Consider the following 11036-nt stretch of genomic DNA (forward strand, 5'->3'; position numbering starts at 1 on the left):
GCTACTAGGCTGTTTTCAGTACTATAGATCTGTAGTAGAGTTTGAAGTCAGGGATTGTGATGTTGCCAGAAATTCCTTTATTGTACAAGATTGTTTTGGCTATCATTGGTTTTTTCCACATGATGTTGAGTACTCTTCTTTCAAGTTATATGAATAATTTTTCTGGGATTTTGCTGGACATTGCATTGAATCTGTAAATTGCTTTTAGTAAGATTGCCATTTTTGCTATGTTAATTCTACTTGCCCAAGAGAATTAGAGATTTCTTTTTCCCTTTTCTGGTGTCTTCTTCAATTTCTTTCTTCAAAGATTTAAAGTTCTTGTCATGCAGGTCTTCCACTTGTTTGGTCAGAGTTTCACCAAGATATTTTATGTTATTTGTGGCTATTGTGAAGAGTGATGTTTCTTTGATTTCTTTCTCAGCCCATTTATCATCTGTGTAAAGGAGGATTGCTGAGTTTTTTTTTTAGTTAATCTCATACCCTGCGACATTACTGAAAGTGTTTATTAGTTGTAGAAGTTCATTGGTAGAAATTTTGGAGTTGCTTATGTAAACTATCATATCATCAGCAAATAGTGAGAGTTTGACTTCTTTTTTTCCAATTTATATCCCTTTGATATCCTTTTGTTGTCTTATTGCTTTACCTAGGACCTCAAGAACTATATTGAATAGATATGGAGAGAGTGGACAACCTTGTCTTGTTACTGATTTCAGTGGGATAGCTGGGAGTTTCTCTCCATTTAATTTAACGTTGGCCATTGGCTTGATGTATAATACCTTATTATGTTTGGGTATTTCTCTTGTATCTCTGCTCTCTCCAAGACCTTTATCATGAATGGATGTTGTATTTTGTCAAAAGCTTTTTCATTATCTAATGAGATGATGATGTGGTTTTTATTTGTCAATTTGGTTATATTGTGGATTACATTGACAGATTTTCATATATTGAACAGTCCCTGCATCTCTGGGGTAATGCCAACTTGATCATGGTGGATGATTTTTCTAATGTGTTTTTGGATTCTATTTGCCAGTTTTTTAATGAGTATTTTTGCATCATTGTTCATGAGTGAGATTGGTCTGTATTTCTCTTTCTTAGTAATGTCTTTATGTTGTTTGGGCATCACAGTAATTGTAGCCTCATAAGAAGTGTTTGGCAAGCTTTCTTCTGTTTCTATTATGTGGAACAATTTGAGGAGTATTGTTATTAGTTCTTCTTTGAAAATATTGTCAAATTCTGAACTGAAATCATCTGGTCCTGGGATTTTTTTGGTTGGCCGACTTTTGATGACTGTTTCCATTTCTTTAGCAGTTATAGGCCTATTTAATTTCCTTATCTGGTCTTGATTTAATTTTGGTAAGTGACATTTATCCCGAAAGTTGTCCATTTCCATTATGTTTTCCAATATTGTGGAGCACAGGTTTTCTAAATATGATTTAATGATTCTCTGGATTTCCTCCTGTATCTGTTGTTATGTTTCCATTTTCATTTCTGAGTTTGTTAATTTGGATTATCTCTCTCTGCTTTTGGATAAAGGCTTGATTATTTTGATGATTTTTCATAAGAACCAACTCTTTGTCTCATTGATTCTTTGTGTTTTCTTTGTTTCTATTTTGTTGATTTCAGCTCTCAATTTGATTATTTCCTGCCATCTAGTTCTTCTGGGTGAGTTTGCTTCTTTTTGTTCTAAAGTTTATAAATGTTCTGTTAATGCACTAGTGTGAGATTTTTCCAGCTTCTTTGTGTAGGCATTTAGTGCTATGAACTTTCCTTTTAACACTGCTTTCACTGTGTTCCATAAATTTGGGTATGTTGTGTGTTCATTTTCATTGATTTTTAGGAAGTCTTTAATTTCTTCCTTTATTTCTTCCTTGACTCATTAATGATTCAGGTGAGCATTGTTTGATTTCCCTGTTTGTGGGCTTTCTGGAATTAGTATTGCTGCCAAGTTCTAATTTTAAGCCATGGTGATCTGATAAGACACATGGGGTTATTCCAATTGTTTTATATTTGTTACCTAGTATGTGGTCAATTTTTGAGAAGTTTCCATGATGTCCTGAGAAGAAGGTATATTCTTTGATGTTTGAATGGAATGTTCTATATATGTCTGTTAAGTCCGTTTGAGACACTACATCTGTTATTTTTTCTGACAGACCTGTTCAGTGGTGAGAGTGGAGTGTTGAAGTCTCCCACTATTAGTGTGTGTGTTTAATGTGTGATTTAAGTTTTAGAAGTGTTTCTTTTTAAATATGAAATGCTTCACAAATTTGTGTGTCATCCTTGTACAGGGGACATGCTAATATTCACTGTATCATTCCAATTTTAGCATATGTGCTGCTGAAGTAAGCATTCAAATGTAACATATCTTAAAATAATATTCCATATTCTTAACCACTGTGCCTCTCTTCAGCCCCATACTTTGACCCTCTATGGTTATCTCTTACAAGATGTGAGCTCTTATGACCAGATACCTATCTTTATCCATTGGTGAAACATACCCTTCCACAGGATGGTGGACACCTTAACACTTTAGTTTGAATAAAATCTTTGTCAGGTACAAAGTACGATAAACAACAATCATGAGTCTGGTTAATGAGGGAAAATGAGTGGAATTATCTTTTTTGCAGGCTAAAACAAAACCCAGTTGAGAGCAAGGCAGGAAACAGTCCAAAGACCTTGACAGCAATAACCTCAATAATGGGCTCCTAGCAGCCAGTGTCTGGTCAAGATGCTGTTCCTGAGACAAGTAAATGTTAAACATCTCTCTTTGGATATTTACAAAATTATTTTCATATAGAGAGGAATAAGCAAAAGGAAACAACTTATTTCCTGAAGGAGAAATCCCTCAACATTCGTTGTTTCTCAGGGAAACTGCTTCTAGAAAATCACTTGCTCTGGACCAAAGATTGGCCAGATTAAAGAGACTCTCGCGGCTCTGATAAGGTGTGTGAGCTAATTGAAGCCAATTAACTTAGCAGCAGATAAAGGCTGAGGCTAAATCCAACCCTGTTGCTCAGCCCCATTTAAGAACTGGCTGAGTTGCAATGACTTTAGACCTAGCGAGAAGATCTGAGGTAATTAATTCCCAGTGAGTGGCTGAGAAAACATAGATGGGGACTGGAGTGTTTGCATTGCAGGCATATTCATGTTTCAAATATTTTTAGCATTCATTCTCTTTGCAAAAATTCATGCTGTCACCTATAGTGTTCAATTATATTTCAAACATAGTTGAATTCTTACTATTTCATAATCTATGGGAAGAAATGTACTATTTCCCAGCAGCCTTTATTTCCTTAACATTCATTTTCTTTCCTCTAATACCTAAACCCTGGTAGCTTTTCTCATGTATAAGATTGAAACAGAAGCAATGTTTTGAAAAGCTATTAAAAACTCCAATCAGGTCTTTGACATTTTCAATTTGAATAGATTCCATTAATGGACCTGGTGAGGGCTGTCATTGCAGTGGCCCTATTAAGCAGAGGAAGTTTGCTAGCTTGGGGGTGATAAGATAGCCTAACAAATAGAAATCAGGGCTGGTGAGATGGCACCTGCCACCTAGCCTGATGATCCGATTCAGGCCCCAGGACCTATATGATGGAAGAACAGAACTTACAAAAGTTGTTTTTGGACCTCCCCAAAGACACATGTGTACCACATATATACCCATTCAAACTTTATATTATTTATAATATATAAAATACATGTATTTTACATATGTATATGTAGTGGAAAATGTTTTTTAAAAAGTAGAAAGCACTTTATAATCATATGAAAATAAAAATAGAGGTGAATATTAAAGTAACAGGGAGTGAACATAAAAGTTGAGATTCTGGAGTCAAGAAACATGTGTACGTGTGTGTTGGGGTATATGTGTGTGTGTGTATATGTATGTATGTATGTATGTATGTATGTTTGTAGTCATGTTTTCTTAACTATTGCTTAATCAGAAGACAAGCATTCAAAACAAACTTCTGGAGCATATTTTAGATTCCTGCCACAATATTTGCAAAAGAATTAGGGAATAATGGAATAGAATATTCAGAATTTATAACATTTCTTGTGAAGACTTGAGTACTGATGTAATAAAACTCAGCTCAAAGTATTTTTCATTGGCTCCCTGTGTATTTCTAGACTCGTGCTCTGAGTCCCACACTTCTGCCTGAAGTGAGCATATTAGGTAACTCTGTGTATAGAGGTGTGCCAGGACTAAGTGAAGCAGAACTTCAAGAGTCTATGTCCATTCTGATTAGTGAAATCCAATCTATCCTCAGGTAAGCCCTGGATTTTGACCATAACTCTCCAGGGAATTGGAATGTTCATCCAAGTTAAGCAAGCCAGAAAATGACAGTCTTAAGGTCAACCTAGGAGCAATATTTCTTTAGTAGCACTTGAGAAAGCTTGGTGGAGAATGCAGTCCAAATCCATTTCTTCCGAGGACATGACAAGTGAAGCCAGGCTGATGTTCTTAGTTGGGAAGATTTTCTGTCGCATTAAGAAAGAGCTCTGAAGAAGTGTCGGTGGATTAAACTAAAGGAACACCAAAAAGGTGACAGTAAATTGCCAGTGAGGACTTGTACAGTTAATACCCCAATTTTTCTTGCTTCATTCTGTGTTTTTTTTTTTTTTGAAAAAAGTAATGGCTACAAGAGATACTTTATCATGTGGGATGCTATTCACTCAAATAAACTATTTTAATTATTTGTGTTAATAGTTAAAGAACTATTAACACAAATAAGTTGAGTCATTTGCGGTGCTTCCTTTTAGCTAACGGAAAAGGTAAATTTTAAAGGCCTTGAACCAAAGCTGTTTTCTTTTGGCAGTGATATGAGTTGAACCCAGGTTCTTTCTTCACACTAGACAAGAACTGTGCTGCTGGATTCCATCCCTAACCTCTTTGCTTGATCTTCATTTTGAGATGGGGACTCACTCAGTTGTTCAGATTGAACTTAAGTCGCTCTTTCACAAGACAGGCCCTTATGATCCAAGCAGATCAGATGCAAGAATGATCAGTGAAGAACTCTGTGGTGTTGGTGAACCTGATGGCAAATTTTCTTTAGATATGAGTAAAATCATTGCCCTTTAAAGTCTTTTTTCTTTCACGTCATGTAATAGAACTGGAGTCCAGTTCTGTGAGGCAAAATTGGTTAGCTGAACTATACAAAGCCCAGACATTTGGTCAGACCTGTCTTGTTTGGGGTAGTCAACATGCTGAGAAGAGCTTTGATTGTCCAAACAACTGAAGAAAAACAAAACGAAACAAAAACCAGAAAGGATGAGAATATGTCATAATATACAAATTACAAACACACACACACGCACACTTTAAAATCCCTGTCCCTGAATGTATATGCTTAGAATTCCATGGCTGTGTTTGTACTGCCAAAGTAGAGAGGGCTAATAACATCGAGACTGTATCATGTAAAGTTCAACCATGCTTAACTTATCTCACAAAAATAGGTTGGCATCAAGACCTCCGAGATTTAGAAATGAAAGTTGTAGCATGATTAATAAAAACACAGAAACAAAAATTGAGGTTCAACCTAAAGGTGAGAAAAACAAAACAGCCAGCCATTGGCTCTTACCTCTACTTCAATACATAAAGGCAATTCTACCTCCAAGAATTTCAGAATGAGCCTGTGTGTGAGAGCTGTCTCTTCCCGTTTTATATTCCTCTCTAGTGCTGGGATTAAAGGCATGCACCAATACTGTCTGGTTTCTATGGCAAACTAGTGTGGCTACTGGGATTAAAGGTGTGTCATCACTGCCTAGTCTGTAAGACTGATCAGTGTGACTCTTTTACTCTCAGGCAAGCATTATTTATTAAATGCAAATGAAATGTCACATCACAGAAAGTAATATTGGTAATCTATGTAGGAAAGAGGGAATTACTGTTTTAGCGTGTTACTTTTTGGAAGAGTCTCTGACTGATCTTCATCTCTGTTTGACTCACTAATTTACTTTGTTTTATTCTATATTTCTACATCTGTGTGTGTGTGTGTGTGTGTTTGTGTGTGTGTGACTGTGTGTATGTGCCTCTGTATATGTTTGTGTATGTGCCACTATGTGTGTGTGCCTGCATTGTGTGTGTGTCTGTGTATGTTGATGTGTGTGTGTGTGTGTGTGTGTACGTGTGTGTGAGCACACGAGTATGCTACAATGAGCATGTTTAGGTCAGAAGACTGCTAGAGGAGGTCAGTTCTCCACCATAATGCTTCCTGGGATTGAACACAGTCATCAGAATTGTCAAGTAGTCACCTTTACACACCAAGCCAACTCACTAGCCGTGGCTTAGTTTTTATATTTTGTAGAAAGAGATCGCAAGTGGCCTGGCTTAGGCCATTTTCTTTCCTGAACATTGACTATGAGATTCTAAGTGGAAAGAAACTTGATTAATGTCCCCATCACGTAGAAAGTTAGCAATAGGAACAGATGTCCCCTGGCCTGATTAGGGAGGCCAAAATAATATCAGAGTGGAGGACTCCCTTTTTTCCAAAATCAACAAAATCTGATTGCCACCTGGTCACATTCAGAGGCTTGCTGAGCAGTGGTCTGCACACACTTGACACTGTGGCCTTGTGTCATTAAGATTGAGTGGATTCACTACCACTGATAGTGTTCACACTCATCAACAATGACACCTCTCATCTCCCCATAGCATTGAGACCACTGCAGTCATACCCAGACTGAGCCATCTCTAGCCATGGTGACAGGGCACCATAGATATTGCATGTACAGGTGTTATAAGGTTAGCTATGTATTTTTTTTTAAAGTGATCTGTTAAGGAAGCTAAACTGGAGAGTCCTGGGTGAGTTTGAAAATGTGTCTGTGACTGCCTAAAGAGGTCAAGAGACTTAGAATAGGAAGCAAGGGACCCTTTTTATTACATTCAGAGGATGAATCTGACTTTCACTTCCAAGTGATCCTGTCTGAAATCATACATATGAGTATAGGTGAGGGATGGGAAGTGACTGTTCATTGACTATAGAAAGGTCCAGGTTGATAGTTTATGTAACAAAGAAATGGCACGGCGGTGGTGGCGCACGCCTTTAATCCCAGCACTCGGGAGGCAGAGGCAGGCGGATCTCTGTGAGTTCGAGACCAGCCTGGTCTACAGAGCTAGTTCCAGGACAGGCTCCAAAGCCACAGAGAAACCCTGTCTCGAAAAACCAAAAAAAAAAAAAAAAAAAAAAAAAAAGGAAATGGTAAAATCTAATGATTACTTAAAACATATGAGACAAATAAGAGAATGGTACATTACTTGCCAGGATGGGAGTTCATGTTTCTATGCAATATATGATTTCTGAAAAACCTATTCACAATGAGTGAAGAATGTGTCTGTGTGTGTGTGTGTGTGTGTGCACGTGCATGCGCACTACAATGATTTTGATGATGATGATGATGGTGACCACGATGAGAGTAGAATAACGGTTTTCCAATTTTCAGTCATTGGGGAAAAGGATAATCATTTAGGAGTTGGTTGGTGGACTAGAGAGATGGCTCAGAGGTTAAAAGGATTTGCTATTCTTGCAGAGGAACCAGATTCATTTTTCAGCATTAACAATAATCTACTCAGAAATGCCTGTAGTTCCAGTTCCAGAGGTCAGAGGTTCTGATGTTTCCTTCTGATTTCTGAAGCACCTGCACACATACTTATGTACACACAGAGAGAGAGAGAGAGAGAGAGAGAGAGAGAGAGAGAGAGAGAGAGAGAGAAGGAGAAAGGGAGAGAGAGAGAGAGAGAGAGAGAAAGAGAGAGAAGAAGAAGAAGGAGAAAGGGAGAGAGAGAGAGGAGGTAGGGAGGGAGAGGGAGAGAGGGAAAAGGAGGAAGCACACATACACAGAGAAAAAAAGGAGAGCAAAATAAGAGAAAATGGGTAAAAGTCATTTGGGTGGAGTTTTGGGTATGTAGGGATCTCACTTATCTCTTTGTTTCTGGTTTTCTTTTCTTTTTTCAAGTTTGGGAGAAATCTTGCGAAATTTGTGAGTTATCTTTTTCTAAGTCTAGAAAATGACATAAAGTTATTTATGAAAATCCTCAAATCCGTACTTAGAATAACCTTTTAACCAATCTGGAGCCAGTTGAGAAGGTACCCAAAAGCTGTTGGTTAAAAAAGCAGAAGTTCAACATGAGCCACACATTGGTGGGGAGGGCCGAAATGAGATGAGGGTGGTAGGCATGTGACATGCGACATGGCCAGTGTGGACTCTGATGATGTCCTTCTCCTTCACAGATACTCAATGCCATCTTTAAAACACCTATCAATGTGGTCAGGACAGGAATGCTAATTGAGTGTTTTTAGCATAATAGAAAATCAATTTTAATTGTCCCAAATGGAACTATTGTTTACAGTTACAGATGGCTGCCAGGCTGGACCTGGAAAAATAAATGAGTCTGGGGAGTAGGGAATTGCTTTCAGTTCCTGGGGGTATTGCAAGGAAGGCTTTGGAGAATTCAGTCTAAGAAGGTTGTAAGGCAGAAAACTGATTGCCTATAAAGGTTTTAAAATGGTGTTTTCCTCTAGGACTGTGCTGTAACTGGTATCATCAATTTCCACCTTGTCAACCCCAATCCTAGTGTTTTCACAGGAGGGTGGGTTCCCAGAGTAGCTGTTGCCAGCAAGCTTTAAAATCATCAGCAACTCTGCCGCACTGGTTGTACCTGGCTCCTTGCTGCATATTCTTTTTCTTCCTTGAGCTTTTCTTGCAAATAAAACATTCCTGTTGTTATTTCACTCTTCCTATTTGTAGAGACTTGGATATTGGGTTTATGTTCAATTAACCTAAAATGTTCTCCTGGGCAATATTGCACTCTAGAAGAGCCAAGCCAAGCCCTTCACTACTGACTGTATGCCTTGAAAGAGTGACTTAATTCATTTCCTTAGCTGTAAGATAGGGGGCATTGACAGCTGTTAGCAAACAAGTCTGGTATGAGTCCATTGAAACCAAGCTTCTAGCAGAAACCCCGCTGTGGAGCTCACCTCAAAGATGTCAGTTTGTGATGCTCTCCTTTATTTTCTTCTTGCCTCCTTCAATAAATAGTTGAAACACATCATATACCAAAATATGGAATTCTTCAAGCGAAACATGTCAGGGAGGAGCAAAGCTAAGAAACAGGAAGTACAGGCTCACCCTAGGTAATTACCAGTGTGCATTGCCTCAAGATGGTTCTTATTAGGACTCTTTACACCCCTCAGATCCCAGGGAAAACAGAATCCAAATGTCTGCATCTGTCTCAGCTCCTAGTTCATTCTCACACAAATTCTGTATTAAGAAGCTTAGACTATGGAAAATGGTCAGTCCTGAATTTTTTAGTTGGTGATAGATAGCTGTGGGCCCTGAAACTCCTATTTGGTGGTCAAGCAATCACCCATTTTGTAGTCCAAATACACTGGGTTGGGTATCAATTAGCTAGCTGCAGAGGCATTCCTGATTGTGTCACACAGAAACAGTCACTTTCAGATGATCTTTGGTGCTTTTTGGCCTGAGTCTAGGATTTCCCTCTTAAAATTACAGGCTATCTCTTTTGAAAAAATTGATCCTAAATCCTATCGTATTGATAATCAAGTAGCCATCAAGCACAAGTAAAATATTAAAGGAAAAAGGAAAAATGTAAAATATGTTGTATATTTTTTTTCTAGAGCCAGGCCTTTAAACTGTCGGAAATTTAGCATTTCCAGCTACATAATTCTTGGTGCAATGTGTTTGGGGAGCAAAGGAATTATCATGACATTGTAAAATGTTGAGCTTTTCATTATTCTTGGATTTTATCCATTACATATCAGTAGCATCTCTCAGTTGTAATAATCAAAACTGTCACCAGACATTGTCACTTATTCCCTAAGAACATAAATTATCCCACTGGGCACCAATTCCTGTTCTTTGCTGTAATTTTAAGGTATTAAATGGAAAATAAAGCTAATGCTAGTTTTTCTATGGTAGTGATAAAATACTTACAATGATTGAAAAAGAGAAAAAAAATAGTTTGGGCCCATTGTCTCATAGTCAGAGTCAGTCCATAGTCACTTGGCATCTTATCTGAGCCCATTGATGTCACAGTTCATCATAGTGAGATTTGAACTTAGGGGAGGCTATTTTATATGTTGACCAGGAACCAAATATGGAGGAAGGGACTGGGGTCTCAATATCCCATTGACCTAGCTTTCTTCCACTACATCCCATCTACTAGATGTGCCCCCCACCACTTCTGCAACCCCCCCTTTCCTAGTAGTGCCTCATAACCTGGGGGCTTTTAGAACAGACCCTAGGTTAAACCATTATAGAGCAACTAAGCAATCAAAAGTTTCCAGTATTAGAGAGGCTATCCCTTCAAAATCATTCAGTTTGACAAAGAAGAATCTCAAGGTAGAGTGGAACTGGGCTAGCCTGTCATTCTGAGGATTCCCTGATTTTCATTTTCTTTTTTTTATGAATTTTTCAAGACAGGGTTTCTCTGTAGCTTTGGAGCCTGTCCTGGAATTGAGGGACATGAAGGGCCTGCTCGTTGGGTTTCTGTCTCGCCTGGTAACCCACAGCCAGCAAGTCCCAAAGAAATCACACAGAGATCTCCATAAATTATAAAACTGATTGGCCCATTAGCTCAGGCTACTTATTATCTCTTGTAGCTTATAGTAACCCATTGTTCTTATCTACGTCAGCCATGGGGCTTGGTACCTTTCTCAGCCGGGTTGATTACATCTTGCTTCTTCTATGATCTGGGCAGGACTGGGAGGAATGGGCTTCCTCCTTCCTAGCATTCTCCTGTTCTCATCGCCCCGCCTCTGCTTCCTGCCTGGCTGACCCACCTATACTTCCTGCCTGGCCAATCAGCGTTTATTTAAAATATAATTGACAGAATACAGACAATTCTCTTGTAGCACAGGCTGGCCTCGAACTCACAGAGATCCACCTGCTTCTGCCTCCCAATGCAGGGATTAAAGGTGTGCATGACCACTGCCCAGCTTCCCTGATTTTCTTTCTTTCTTTCTTTCTTTCTTTCTTTCTTTCTTTCTTTCTTTTTTTTTTTTTTTTTTGGTTTTTTG

The 11036-nt window shown here is 38.4% G+C and overlaps 1 protein-coding gene and 1 non-coding gene across 5 annotated transcripts in view; one reads left to right on the plus strand and one right to left on the minus strand.

The window, feature by feature from the left end:
* Grm7 (glutamate metabotropic receptor 7) overlaps positions 1–11036 on the plus strand; it is a 905362-nt gene that overhangs the window by 649161 nt on the left and 245165 nt on the right. The window lies entirely within an intron of this gene.
* Positions 2241–2347, minus strand: LOC113458055. The gene has a single exon (XR_003378498.1). It is a non-coding gene; the product is annotated as a U6 spliceosomal RNA (small nuclear RNA).

This window comes from Microtus ochrogaster, unplaced genomic scaffold, assembly GCF_000317375.1.
Source record: "Microtus ochrogaster isolate Prairie Vole_2 unplaced genomic scaffold, MicOch1.0 UNK1, whole genome shotgun sequence".
NCBI lineage: Eukaryota > Metazoa > Chordata > Mammalia > Rodentia > Cricetidae > Microtus > Microtus ochrogaster.